The sequence below is a fragment of the Culex pipiens genome, chromosome 3, assembly GCF_016801865.2.
Source record: "Culex pipiens pallens isolate TS chromosome 3, TS_CPP_V2, whole genome shotgun sequence".
NCBI classification, from domain to species: Eukaryota; Metazoa; Arthropoda; class Insecta; order Diptera; family Culicidae; genus Culex; species Culex pipiens.
This window is the reverse complement of record NC_068939.1, coordinates 32,313,371-32,327,373: the sequence shown is the minus strand read 5'-3', so window position 1 is coordinate 32,327,373 and position 14,003 is coordinate 32,313,371. Positions and strand designations below refer to the sequence as shown.

Genomic DNA, 14,003 nt, shown 5'->3' with positions numbered 1-14,003 from the left:
CAAACTGTGAAACAGTATTTATTCAAACTGTCAATCAAAACCAAGTGTGAAGAAAGTAAACGATTTCACCCCTAGAAAGTGCTGCCTTTCAAAAGTGAACATGCAGCTGTCAAAAATGTATGGTAGGTGCCATTATGGTGAAAACTTTGAAGCGAAAAACAGGGTCGAAAAGTGCATTTAATTTTTTTTAAAGTAGCCAGCATCATAAATTAAATCCTATTTATTTTAAAGCATTAAATTTTATTTTGGATTGTCTAAGTGAAAATGCTTCAATAAAATCAAAATCAAGTAAAAACTTTGTTTAACCCTCCCCGGGCAGGGAGAATAACTAACCGAATGTCATTTTAACATGATTATCGGAAATGGTAAGATTAAATAATAACAAAACGTAAACTTAGGCTAAAAATGTTATTGAGCAGATCTCATGAGATAATGCCAAAGAGTAAGGCAACAACAACTTAAGTTATGACTCATGGAAAATCAAACCGAGCCACGTAGCCCAGTGGTAACGCTTCCGCCTCGTAAGCGGTAGATCGGGGTTCAAATCCCGGCTCGGACCAACACAACTGGGTGATCTTTTCACTTCTGGATTCGATTGCTTAGTAAATGGAAGGTAGTGTATCGTCACAAACTGGACCTTATCACGACACCTTAGGGAGGCGACCTATGGAATGTTAACATTAACCTTAACATGTTAACATTAAGTTGAGAATGAAACTGCCACTGAATCCGCTTTGTAAATGCCGGCCCCGATACTCTTCAAGGGTGTTCCCCTCAGGAACTGGGAAAGATTTACTTTTTTTACATGGAAAATCATTCAATAACTGATCGCGTTATTCATGAAATATTCCATTTTTTTCAAAAACAGTCTGTAGTTATAACCAAGCTTGTTATTATTTTTTATTGTTGAACTTTACTTCAACCACAGAGTAAGACAGAGTCACTACTGCCATTTGATTTTTGGTTCCACTTTGTGGTACATTGCAGGTACATCGCACGCCTGCTACCAGCAAACCTTATGAAGCCAAACAATAAAATGACATTTCTTCGGACTGCTCGCTCTGTGTTACTCTGTGCTTCAACTATGGTAGAATTTTGACCGTTTTACGATAACAAATATTGTTTTTTATTTTATTTTGCTAAGTATGGCAAGCACTATGGGAAAATTTTGCCAATTATATCAAGGACATTATTCTGGCAATGAAATGTGGTTAGATATCAAAACTTTTAGAAAAAGTGAAAAAATTTAAAGTTGACTTTTTAAATTATTGGATAGGATTAAGGAAATCAACAATTTGTTAAAAAAAATCTCAATGTACATACGAAATATTTTATGATTTTTTTTATATTGCTAGAACTATGGGTACTTTTTAACATTTTTTTTTAAGTTTCCTTATTTGCTCACTTGGATGTTCTGACTGGTCTCTGTTAAATTTTACATATTTTCATATATTGAACAAAATGTGTAAGCCAGTGGTTACTGATTTTATTTAGTATTTGGAAATACAGTCCAGACTCGATTATCCGAAGTTTCGATTATCCGAAGTTCGATTGTCCGAAGGTTTGTATGGGACTCGGATAATCGAATCATGAACAATTTTTTTTTTCGTTTTTTTTCTTGTTTTAAACATCAAATTCGAGTTCTGCAACCCCATTTTAGTCAAATTTGAATAGTTGATTGCCTACTAAATAATAAAATGCATTTTTTTTTCAATATTTCAACACCGCCATATTGGCCGCCATCTTGGATTTAAAAGTTTTAAATCACTTTAACGTAGTTAAGGGGTCATACTTAAGCTATACAATAAAAAATTAGGCATCGATTTTTTTTCGTGATTCGATTATCCAAAGTTTCGATTATCCGAAGTGAATTATTTACGAGGCCTTCGGATAATCGAGTCTGGACTATATGTAAAATTTAATTGGAACTAAGCAAATTTAAAAATGTTGTAATAAGCTAATAATTAGAAAACAACATTTGAATAAATTATTTCCCATTGAAAAAAACATAGCTCATCAATACCAAATAGAGCTATCGAAAAAAAATTTTTGTCTGCTATCGGATATTCTTGTAATAATTTTTGATAACAGAATAAATTATTTTTCAAACAAATCTCTGTTATAATTTTGTGATACTATAACAGCTAATCTGAGTGTTTTAATAATAAATCCTGCCCTCCTTTTCCTTCAAATTTTATGTATTTTAATATGCACACTAGGGTGTAATATGGTTGTATGGAAAAAAATAAAGTTGTCCAAATTTAGCAAGCACAACCATTTTTCAGTTCCTTTTGGGGTCCTAAACAACTCCCCAAAGTTTGGGAACGATTGGTTTAGTCCTCACTTTGCGCAAAGCGATTCAATTTTCCATATAAATTTGTATGGGAAAAACCATTTTTTTGGATTTTGATATTTATAAAATCCACGTTTCACGCTGTACTAAAACCGGATTCATATTCAGATGCTCTGGAATGTGCTCTACAACTTTCCCGAAGAGAGTATGGTGCTAGTTTGTCCCTGAAAGAAGATACAGCGTCCTCAAAACTCGTCTAAAACGTGATTTTCGAGCAAAAAACACGTTTTAGACGAGTTTTGAGGACGCTGTATCTTCTTTCAGGGACAAACTAGCACCATACTCTCTTCGGGAAAGTTGTAGAGCACATTCCAGAGCATCCGAATATGAATCCGGTTTTAGTACAGCGTGAAACGTGGATTTTATAAATATCAAAATCCAAAAAAATGGTTTTTCCCATACAAATTTATATGGAAAATTGAATCGCTTTGCGCAAAGTGAGGACTAAACCAATCGTTCCCAAACTTTGGGGAGTTGTTTAGGACCCCAAAAGGAACTGAAAAATTGCTGTGCTGGAAAATCGATTTTGATATTACACCCTAATGCACACGATTCGTTGCAAATATTTGTGAGCAGCTCTCTGCAAAATCGGCCGATTTCGACCATTTTTATTATTTGTATTTTTTTATTTGGCTCAAACATTGTGGGGGCCTTCCCTATGACCAAATAAGCTATTTTGTGTCATTGGTCCACCCATACAAGTCTCCATACAATTTTGGCTGCTGTCCATACAAAAATGGTATGTAAATATTCAAACAGCTGTAACTTTTGAGTGAATTTTCCGATCAATTTGGTGTCTTCGGCAAAGTTGTAGGTATTGTTAAGGACTTTTGAGAAAAAAAATAGGTACGCGGAAAAAAAAGTTTGCAGATTTTTTTATCAACTTTTTTTTTACTAAAACTCAATTTCCCAAAATACGTATTTTTTGATTTTCGAGATTTTTTGATATGTTTTAGGGGCCTAAAATCCGCAACTTTTGAGCTATAGAGAAACATGGTCAAAAAATCTGCCGCCAAGTTATGAATTTTTGAAAAATAGTGATTTTTGGAAAAAAAATCCAAATTTTATGCAAAAACAAATTTGAAGTTATTTTTTAATGCAAAATTGAATTTGCAATCGAAAACTACTTTACAATTTTTTTGATAAAGGGCTTCGTTTTCAAGATATAGCCACCGAAAGTTTGATTTTAGCGAAATATTTGCAGTTTTTTCGATTTTTAAAAATAGTGACCATGAGTCACTAAAGTCACAAAAAGTTCAGAAAATTTGCTATACAGCCTAAGAGACATTGAAGATTGGACCTCGGGTTGCTGAGATAGATCCGCTTTAAGAAAAAGAAACACGAAAATTGAAGTTTTCTAAGTCTCACCAAAACAACCCACCATTTTCTAATGACGATGTCTCAGCAAATAATGGTCCGATTGCATGAAACATTCGTTAAATTTTCCAATTGCTCTTGTTAAAGTCAATGTACCTCGACTCTGACTGGCGAAAGAATGCTAAATATGATTATCAATCGTAGAAAATGCATTTCAAAATGTGTTAAGTTGAATAGTTATCATTAAAGTTTTTTTTTCTGATAGTATTTTAGTATTTTAGTATTTCAGTATTTTAGTATTTTAGTATTTTAGTATTTTAGTATTTTAGTATTTTAGTATTTTAGTATTTTAGTATTTTAGTATTTTAGTATTTCAGTATTTTAGTATTTTAGTATTTTAGTATTTTAGTATTTTAGTATTTTAGTATTTTAGTATTTTAGTATTTTAGTATTTTAGTATTTTAGTATTTTAGTATTTTAGTATTTTAGTATTTTAGTATTTTAGTATTTTAGTATTTTAGTATTTTAGTATTTTAGTATTTTAGTATTTTAGTATTTTAGTATTTTAGTATTTTAGTATTTTAGTATTTTAGTATTTTAGTATTTTAGTATTTTAGTATTTTAGTATTTTAGTATTTTAGTATTTTAGTATTTTAGTATTTTAGTATTTTAGTATTTTAGTATTTTAGTATTTTAGTATTTTAGTATTTTAGTATTTTAGTATTTTAGTATTTTAGTATTTTAGTATTTTAGTATTTTAGTATTTTAGTATTTTAGTATTTTAGTATTTTAGTATTTAGTATTTTAGTATTTTAGTATTTCTGTATTTTAGTATTTTAGTATTTTAGTATTTTAGTATTTTAGTATTATTAGTTTTTTTTGTATTATTTATTGTTTGAAATTGAGGTGCCATCTCAGTCGAGTTAAACAAAATAGTGTGAAATCAAGAATAGTTTGGTTGACTTCAAATACCTCAAAATTGGTTTAAAAATATCTAAATTGTTAAAATTTGACTATATTCTGAAAGCTTAGTGTAGCACATAGTTCTTTTCTTTAAGCCCAATTACGAATCATATCCGCATTAACTTTTCAATAGGGCGAATAAGTAGATGTAAACAAGCAGCCTATCCCTTTCTTACTCAACGTGAACTGTCACTAGAGCAAGTGGGATCGACTGTTTGTTTACATCCACAGATTTGCCCTATTGAAAAGTTAATACGGATATGATGCCATTTCCAACTACAAACCCGGTCGGCACTAGATTTACCTTTACCCCCTCCGTTTAGCAAGTTACAAGTTGGATCGTCAAAGACGCTCTATTAGTGTCTCTGCCAGAATCGATACAACCTCCTTAGTACGTACTCCACAATAGTGTACTACGAAGCTACTAGCACACGGTCTGCCCAATCAATAAAACGTGATTCGCTTCATCTTTTCCGAAACCCACCCACCCCCACGCTAATAGCTCCGACTAGTTGACGTCGTCGGATTGGAACGGCAGATTGGTACATCGCGCAGAACTCCACGCGAGAGAGGGTGCAGAAATGGGATTTACGCAATCGGTCGATTAGTGGAGGGACCATTCTCGTCAACTTTGAGAATTTGTTGTTTGTATACTTTGGGGCCGGCTTGACGGACAGCCTGAACGGATTTCTCGGGGCGGTTTGTTTGGAAATTGTATCGATGTTGGATTATCGCGGGTTGGGGTTGTTCCCTGTGATTGGAGCCAGCTGGGACGTCTTGACGTCTCAAACTATGACGCAAGAATGTTTGGCTCAATTTTATAGGATTTTCCAAGCTCAAGCTCACATTTGGACAGTAAATGTGAAAAAATGCTTGCTGAAGATTGTCAGGTGATCTTTTTCCGATAAAAATAGGGGAACAGCATCTAATTCCAGCGTGCCTCTAATGTTGGCAGGTCAGAACTTTGACATTCAATTAAAGCTAATTAAAAGCGTTTTCAACTGAAATCGAGTGATAAATAGCTCAATAAGAAGTGTGCAAGCAAGTTTCTATCAAAAGTTTTGCAAAATTAGTTGTTTAAATAGTGAAAATCAGCAAATTGGATGGAGTTAGGAGCGAGTGCTTAACCTGCCAAACATACGAGAATTTCCCCTAATTGATTTTGAAAAGTCTTTCCCTTAGATCTTAAAGTTGTTATGTGACACTTCGATCTGCATGATCTTTGTATTATTTAATAATTTAAAGGAGCTGAGAGCCATCACTTGAATTTCCTTATCAAAGTAACATTTAATCAACAATCATATTTTGGACCATCCAAACTCACCTGCTCGTAATCTCCGCTGTGTTCTCGATTCACCTTCCCCAGTTAAGCCATTCACTGCACGCCAAATCCGCGCCACCTAAAAACGAACACATTAAACATTTGCATATCGGGCATGTCCTCTAACACCGGCGCTGAACATTATAGGTTATGGCTTGTTGCAAACAATTTGGCTCCGTGTTGGTCGTGTTCCCCACCAACGAACCAACAAGAACCAGGTGCCTACAAGCCTAATAGTACGACGGTGTTGCTTCGTCGTTGGCGCCCTCTAGCCTTTGCCAGCTGAAATTTGAAGAGAAGAGAAGAAAAAAATAAAAATAAAGTAAGCAATGCATGAGTGAGGTCGTTAGAAGAATTGATTTTCGCCATAAATAAAGTACTTATGGACCGAGACGTGCCCAGGTATTACGGACACTCTTTCTAGGACCTGTGACGACGCCGACGACGTCGACAACAACGGCCACAGGTTTCGGTGTGTCCCATATTTTGCATGCATAACAATTTACCCACGGGCTCCGAGATGTCGAAGGGTATCTTGCAGGGGAAAGGTTTATATTTCGGGTTCAAGTGAGTTTAAATTTGATCATTCACAACTCTTTGCTACTTCTTAGCATTCTTGCTTGGGTGGCACGTCGACGAAAGTTAAAAATTGCTTAAATCAAATCTGTTCTGGGTCTTCGAACTTGTTGAGGAAATCTCCACAATATTTTTGGTTTTCTTTAAATCGCAATAAATCAGGAAAAATGAAGTTACTTTATCGGTTCAAAAACACATATTCCCACCCTAGAACTCACTTTACTGTGCCGGGAACGTCGTGGCAAATATTTTTCCTCCTAGTGTTGAATAACAGGTTGGAGAGCGTTTCAAGAGTGGTGTGTTCCCTGGTGTGGTGGCGTGTGTCCTCGTCGGCCAAGACTTGGCGGCACTGTTGATGGTGGTTTGTGTTTTTTATTCACGATTTTATGTGCTGCCTACTCTATAATGTGGTTCAACCCAACCGACTTTGGGATAGGTTAGAACTGGGTGTAATGAACGGCCCAGTGGCATGCAATCATGACGGGATCTTCGAGACTCGGTGGAGGGTAAAACAAGCAAAAGTGAGGATTGATGGGAAACACTTTTAGTCAGTGGGTTGTTGGTGGTCGTCGTGCGCCGAAAGCCGCCATCGTGGGGCAACAGTTTGGTAAACGTTGAGTTTTCAGCAGGGAACAGGTGGAATTGCATCACGGGGTGAGAGGTGAGGACTCGCAGACCGAGCGACTGGGTCAGTGTTATTAAATCAATGTGGGGCTTTCCGGATTGGTTGGGAAACTAGATTTCTTGCAGTGTGCAGTTGGTTCAACGTGAAAATATTCAGATAAGCTCAAGATTAACGTTAGTTAAATCATTCTTGTTGCTTTTTGGTTAAAGATGAGGAACAATATTTTCATGAGATCGAAGTAGGTCGCGCTACGGGTCGGACGCAAATTTTTGTGTTCCTGTCATTTACATGGAGTTTTCATTTTTAAATGTTTGAGACAAAATTTAAATGTCTTTACGGTTCAAACGGTTTTTGAATGTTTTAAAACTTGTGCACCTGGTGAAGAAGGAAACTGTTACGGACAGCTTTAAACCGGACGGCGCTGCGAGACGATTGTGCTTCCTGCGGCATAGAACGGCTGTTCAAGATCGAGTTGTTCAAACCCGGTGAGGAATTTCCTTTTTGCATCCTTATTCAATTTTCAAGTGTTGCAGGAGCGGCCGTGGCTGACTGGTTACGGTGTTCGCTTTATAAGCGAATGGTTCTGGGTTCGATTCCCATCTGCTCCCAACGATGAACATGAAGAAAAAATCAAAATTGTTCGAGGCGGGGTTCGATTCCCCGTCCAGATTCGCGGCTTTATGAGCTATGACTGGAATTAAGAACACTGTTACTGTTTACCGCTAACAATTATATACGCGCTGGATCTTTGTCCATTTGACGAGGGTCCGGAAGTTCTGAATAACGTTTGGATCAAATTGATGCAAACGTTCTTTAGGGCGGGGCTTGTCGGTTCAGCGGAGGTACCTCGCGCTCGGCTAGCCAGCGTAGAAATGGGTCACCGAAGCTCGGCAGAGCTAACACCTTTCAAATGCCTATGCGAGTTATTTGCATGTATTGGTAGTCAAAATCTAAAATACATGGAAACAACTCAATTTGTAAGAAGCGGCCGCGTGGCCCCGTTTGATTGGTTGCACACACACACACACACACAAGATGAGGAACAATATTTTCATGATATACATACTAGGGTGTAACAATTAAATTTTTTTGGGATCCTTTAACGGTGCACATCAATGCTTTCGCATAAATAATTCTGTTGGAGACATTTTCGTACTTCAAAACTAACGTCATGATTCGAATTCCCGGACGCTTCCAAACCCGGACACATCATCTTGTTTTATCAATTATATGGATATGCATAAGTTGTGAGCATTGTGAATGTCCAAACTGTGTTATTTGATGAATTCTAACGTCAACTTTCATTTAAAGTTTGTTTGAACGCTTGTCAAAACAATTAAATAAATTAAAATTATAAGATTACCAAAAAATGCGAAACATTTCACTGAAATATTTCATAGGCGTCCGAAGCACCGGGAAGGCAAAGCAAAAATTTATGGTTTTGATTTCCACAAATTCTAGCAAATTTTTATATTAATTATCGATTGTTTTGATGTTAACAGCTTATTTGAGACCTAAAGAATGCCATTCACTAACATTTCAATCCAAATTTGTGCAATTCATTAGCAAAATCAAGTGTCCGGATTTCGAATCAGCCTTAATCAGTGTCTGGGATTCGAAGTACAACAAAAAAAATTAATTTTCAAATTCCGATGAAAAACTGTTAGAAAAGACATATTTTGCATGCATTCTCTTAAAACTCACTGATTATATCATCAGGATGTAGTTTCTACATTTCCAACTTATTACATGATTTTTTGCCAGCCATAACAAAAATAATATGCTACTAAGTGTCCGGATTTCGAATCATTACGTTACGTTAGATTTATTTGATGTTTATTTGATTGTTGATATTTTTCTCAGTTTTTTGAAAACATTTATTTGGTAATGGACATATGGACGTATATTTAAATTAAAAATATACAGTGGACTCTCTGGCTGTCGATCTTCTCGATATCAATATTGCTCCAGCCGTCAATAAATTTTTCAGTCCCTTCAAGAAGATTGCTTTGATTTTTCGTCCTTCTCTCGACGGTCCCTTCAATATCGACCACGAGAGAATCCTCTGTTTTATAGAGCAAAGTTCGAAAAGTGTATATGCTCAAGAATCAGACATTATCATTACCTCAAAAGTGATGAATTTGTGTATGGAAAAATTATGCGAACAGAGGAAGAAATAATTATGCGGAATTTTTCACCACTAAATTAAAACTTTTTGTTATATTTTTTGGTTTTAAATATATTTTTTAATTTTTTCCCCTTACCCTCAAAATTTGTAATAGCCTAGCAGTTCTAATGTAAATTTCAGAAACAAAAAAAAAGTCAAAATTGTTTGGAGATTTTTATGGATTTTTGTGCAGAATGGCTTCTATTCTTCTTAGTATTTGACAACACCCAATTTGAGCGAAATGCTTAAATGCAAGAAAAAAACCATTTTCGTTTATCAGGGCGATTTGCCCAGTTGCGTTGGTTCTTGTCCCAGCCATGCCAGTTATACAGATAAATCTGAATTTTACAGACTTTTTGGATCCCAAAAATCCCAAAAGTTTGTATATACAGATTTTTTTAAATGATTATATTTAAAAATTTCTACAGCTTAACATATGAATTATGCTTTAATATGATTAAAAAGCTAAAATTAATTTAAAATTTTTAAAAATATTGTTTTCGAAAAGATCGAAAAATTTCACGATTGTTTCATATGTGAACATTGAAAATCGAGCCATTAGTTGTTGAGCTATCGACATTAGAAAATGGTGGGTTGTTTGGGTGAGACTAGGAAAACATCAATTTTTCTGTTTTTAAACCTTCGCATGGCAATATCTAAGCAACTAACGGTCGTATCAGCAAAGCAAAATATAGAGAATTTTCTCAGCTTTTCAAAAATATATTTTTTAAATTGGGCAAACATGGGCACTGATTTAAATAAAATAAAAAACTGCGACTATTTTTAAAAAGTTTCCTTAAAATGGCTGTAACTTGAAAACGGTGCACTTTATCAAAATTTTACTTAAGTACTTTTTGATTACAAATTCGATTTTACATCAAAAAATGAAGTTGAAAAATTGTTTCGACCAGTAATTTGATTTTTTATTAAAATCAGTACTGACTCAAAAATTCATAACTCGGTCGAAGGTTTTTTGCCCATACTTGAAATTTCTGAAAAGTTGGCATTTTATGTCCTCTTAAACATATCAGAAAAAAGAAATAAAAATAGCGTTTTTTTTTGCAAATCATGTTTAAGTGACAAAAAGTGAAATAAAAAATCACCAAAAAAAATTTACCCTTTATCATTGTTATTAAGTGAAGACTTTATCCATACCTACAACTTTGCCGAAAACACCAAATCGATCAAAAAATTCCTTCAAAGGTACAGATTTTTGAATTATCATACATCATTTGTGTATGGACAGCTTTCAAATTTGTCAAATTGGTATGGGAAATTATATGGACAAACTAATGATGCAAAATGGCTTCTTTGGGCATACCGAAGGCATCATTACTGGAGTTTTTTTTGAAAAGGTCCAATAAACCAAATTTCCAGTTTTTGCTTTTTGGGTGTTTTTGAAACCGCCTTGAGTCAGGGGTATTCAAAAACACCCAAAAAGCAAAAACTGAAAATTTGGTTTATTGGACCTTTTCAAAAAAAACTCCAGATTAATGTTTCAGCCGGATTAAAAAATACCAAAAAAAATCGAATGACCGAAATCTCAGAGATTTGCTCACATAATCCACATTGCCATAATTTTTTCTCAGCTAGCTGTTTTTCTTTGATTAAAAATCCTCCGAATATTACTTTTAAAAAACTAATTTTACTGCCAGCATAAATAAAAAAAGAGGATATTATTGTCACCCCGTTAATGTTTGTGGCACTGAATTAATCTTAAGAATCTGGCCCACGTGCACTTATTTTCCAATAAAACGCAATAAGGTGCTAAAAAGGTGACAGTTTTGAAATAGTAGTTTATGCAACAAGTTGCAAAAAGAGGATTTTTTCAGCACGAGTCGTACATTTATCCAACGAGGTTCACCGAGTTGGATAAATACGAAGAGTGCTGAAAAAATCAAGTTTTGCAACGAGTTCCATACAACATTTTTTGCAATTCCAAAAAAACACACACTGAGTGAAATTTTATGTCAAATTGTCATGTATTTTGTCAATAAATCGTTTAAATACAAAAAAAAGTTAAAAAGTGTTACTTTCCGAAACAAGTGCTGAAAAGTTCAACTTTTCAGCACCCATTTGAGTGCTGAAAAGTAGAACTTTTTAGCATTTATTTTGAAAAGTGTTGCTATTCGATTCTGTTATTTTTGGTACAGAAAAGTAGGCTATTTCGTCGTTCAAGAATGACAGGAGAAGTAAGTAGTTTCACGACGGAATTGCAAAAAATATCTTTCAACATAATCCACACAGCACAAAAATGATGAATTTTGAAAGGTTGGTATTGGAATTAGGTAGGTTGAATGTTGGTTATTAATTATAATATTCGGTAATTGAAATACGCAACTTTTGGTACCCTAACATGTATAGGTCATCGCTGAAATTTTCAAGTTATGGCAGTTTTAGTGAAAAAAGTAATTTTTTTCCCGTTTTCGTCATTTTCCCATTTTTGCGCGTGGCGCGTCGAAAAACCACAGAGTATATATACATATTTTCTAGATGAAATGTGCGACCCTTTTCAGAAGTAATATTATTTACCATATTTTTTTTATAAATTGCGCTGGGATTTATCCCATAAAATTCCAGCCTTTTAGAAAAAAAACTAATCATGTCTTTTTTTATTTATTTTTTTTTGTTTTGAAAATATTCAAAACCATTTTTGGCTTCCTTTTCCCAAAACATCCGCCTAGATGCACCGATTGCAACCAGAATGCACCCACTTTGGCGGCTCCCCACAAAAAAACTAGGTCGCACCGCGTACGGTGCAACCTCTCTCCGGGGTCGCCTGCATGTCGCAAACGCGCCAAAACCCGTGGTTCATACGCGCTTTTGCGTTCGTGTGCGCCCACACTCACACACAAAATATAGAATTGGCGGGTTGGGCAAATTATCCAATTATTTATTAGCGGCAAGCCAAGCCAACACATCTCGGAGAAGAAGATGCCGGAGCGAAAATTTGCACCCGAAATGAGAGCAAATTGTGCAAAATAAAGCAACGCGAAATCCAAGCGGTTTTTTTCGCGCTGAAAATCGTCATCAGCGCCATTGTTAGGGTGGGTGGTTTTTGATTTTTTGTTGGGGGTGAAGAATTTCAACCTCAGACAGCAGCAGACGGAGAACGAGGGTTTGGGGGTGGCAATTTCTCACTTTCGTTTACACCCAACATACATCACGAAAGATGCAACTCATGCACATTGCAGAGGGAAATTCCCAGTGATCTAGGGACTACTTTGGCGTTGAGGTTTTCAAAATTGTTCAATGCAATCAAATCTGGTGGTGTGTTTTTGGCTGATTTATTTTTTTAGTAATTTTTTTTTACATGAAATTGCAAATTTAATTGTTGAGCAACCTGATCGGTAGCAATCCTCGTTTAAATTGATTCCCCGCCTCGGATGACACGTTGTGTCTATACTCACAAGTACAGGTTATGTACCCTCGGGAGCGGAAAAACAGTAAAATTTGCGGAGCTGGAGAGCTACCGTAGGTGTGGGTAACCACTTGAAACAATAGACGACCGGTAGCTAGTCAAATTTCAAAACCATACATCCATACAAAACTCAAGTGTTTCATCCCTCCCATTTGCTCCCTCTCCTCCCCGGGGGAAGATGTACCCACACGTGACCGACTTTGCTAGGGAGCCCACAGCACGAGACAGCGCACGTTGCTGTTCCGTGTGTGCTCCTCTTCTGAGTGTGCAGGGTGCACGTGGCATCGCCAGCACAGCATCTTGAGGTTTCCTGGTGGTGGCGCTACAAAACGGTGACGCCATGACGCCAGGGTAGATCACCAAGATAGAGCTGATTCGATTGCGGAAATGTTTTCAGTTTAGTGACCAAGTTTTCACCACAATGCAAGAAACGGGAAAGAAAAACGTAAAAAAAGAAAAAAAAACGTAAAAAAGGAGAAAACTGGGAAAGTACATTTTTCTAATGCAGTTTTTTTATTTGCTCAGTTTGTTCTAGAGATTTGTATGAAACATTCAGCGTTTGTTTGCTTTACCTATGAGAACAAAATTATGTTAAATATGAGCCTTTTACGACAAAGATAAGTTGGGTGAAACGGACTTTGAAGGTCTAAAAACCTTAAAATTTAAAAATTGCTCGCATTTTTATAAGGTGAAATTGAAATTCATTCATAGACGGGCTTTAGAATCTATTTTTCAACCGTATATTTGATCTTTAAAAAGCAATAAAAAGAAGAACTCTTTGGTGAGTTGGACCAACTGTGGTCTTAGCCTTATCCCCCAAAGGAAAAAAGAACTCTTAAAATTTCAGAAAGTGTGAGGGATGGAAGTTTGACTTGTTTTATTTATGTGACTGCCAATGTTTTTAAAAATGTAATTTTTTAGGGGTCATCTTTGGCTGTGGTTTTTACTAACATTTTTTTTTTCTTTTTTTTTTTTTTGGGAGGGTGGTCCAGCCGCACATCGTTGATGTTGAAACCTCTAAACTGGGCCCTCGTCCTGTCACGTCCGTCAGTAGTCTTGTCGTACATTACAACTAGAATCAGATCTGCCAATGAATTAGTACACTTCGACCAAATAAAAACTGACGCTGTATGGATCTGACTCTAGAATAAATGCACAGTTGAGTGTTATTCATAAGTCCAAAATGTTCAATTATTCATTTAAGTCCAAATATTCTTTAACTAACTACTTTGGATTGAAAATCTAAATTTTAATCTAAAA

At 35.5% G+C, this 14,003-nt stretch overlaps 1 protein-coding gene across 4 annotated transcripts in view; it reads right to left on the bottom strand.

Annotated features, from left to right (window-relative positions):
• The window catches only part of LOC120420565 (uncharacterized), an 85,134-nt gene that overhangs the window by 46,237 nt on the left and 24,894 nt on the right, over window positions 1–14,003 (bottom strand). For 2 of the 4 annotated variants that reach the window (XM_052710713.1, XM_039583640.2), the window contains exon 2: window positions 5,958–6,033. The gene's annotated coding sequence lies outside the window, so the exon portion shown is untranslated. Of the gene's footprint in view, window positions 1–5,957; window positions 6,237–14,003 lie in introns of all 4 variants that reach the window. The other 2 variants (XM_039583639.2, XM_039583638.2) reach the window with 1 other exon arrangement.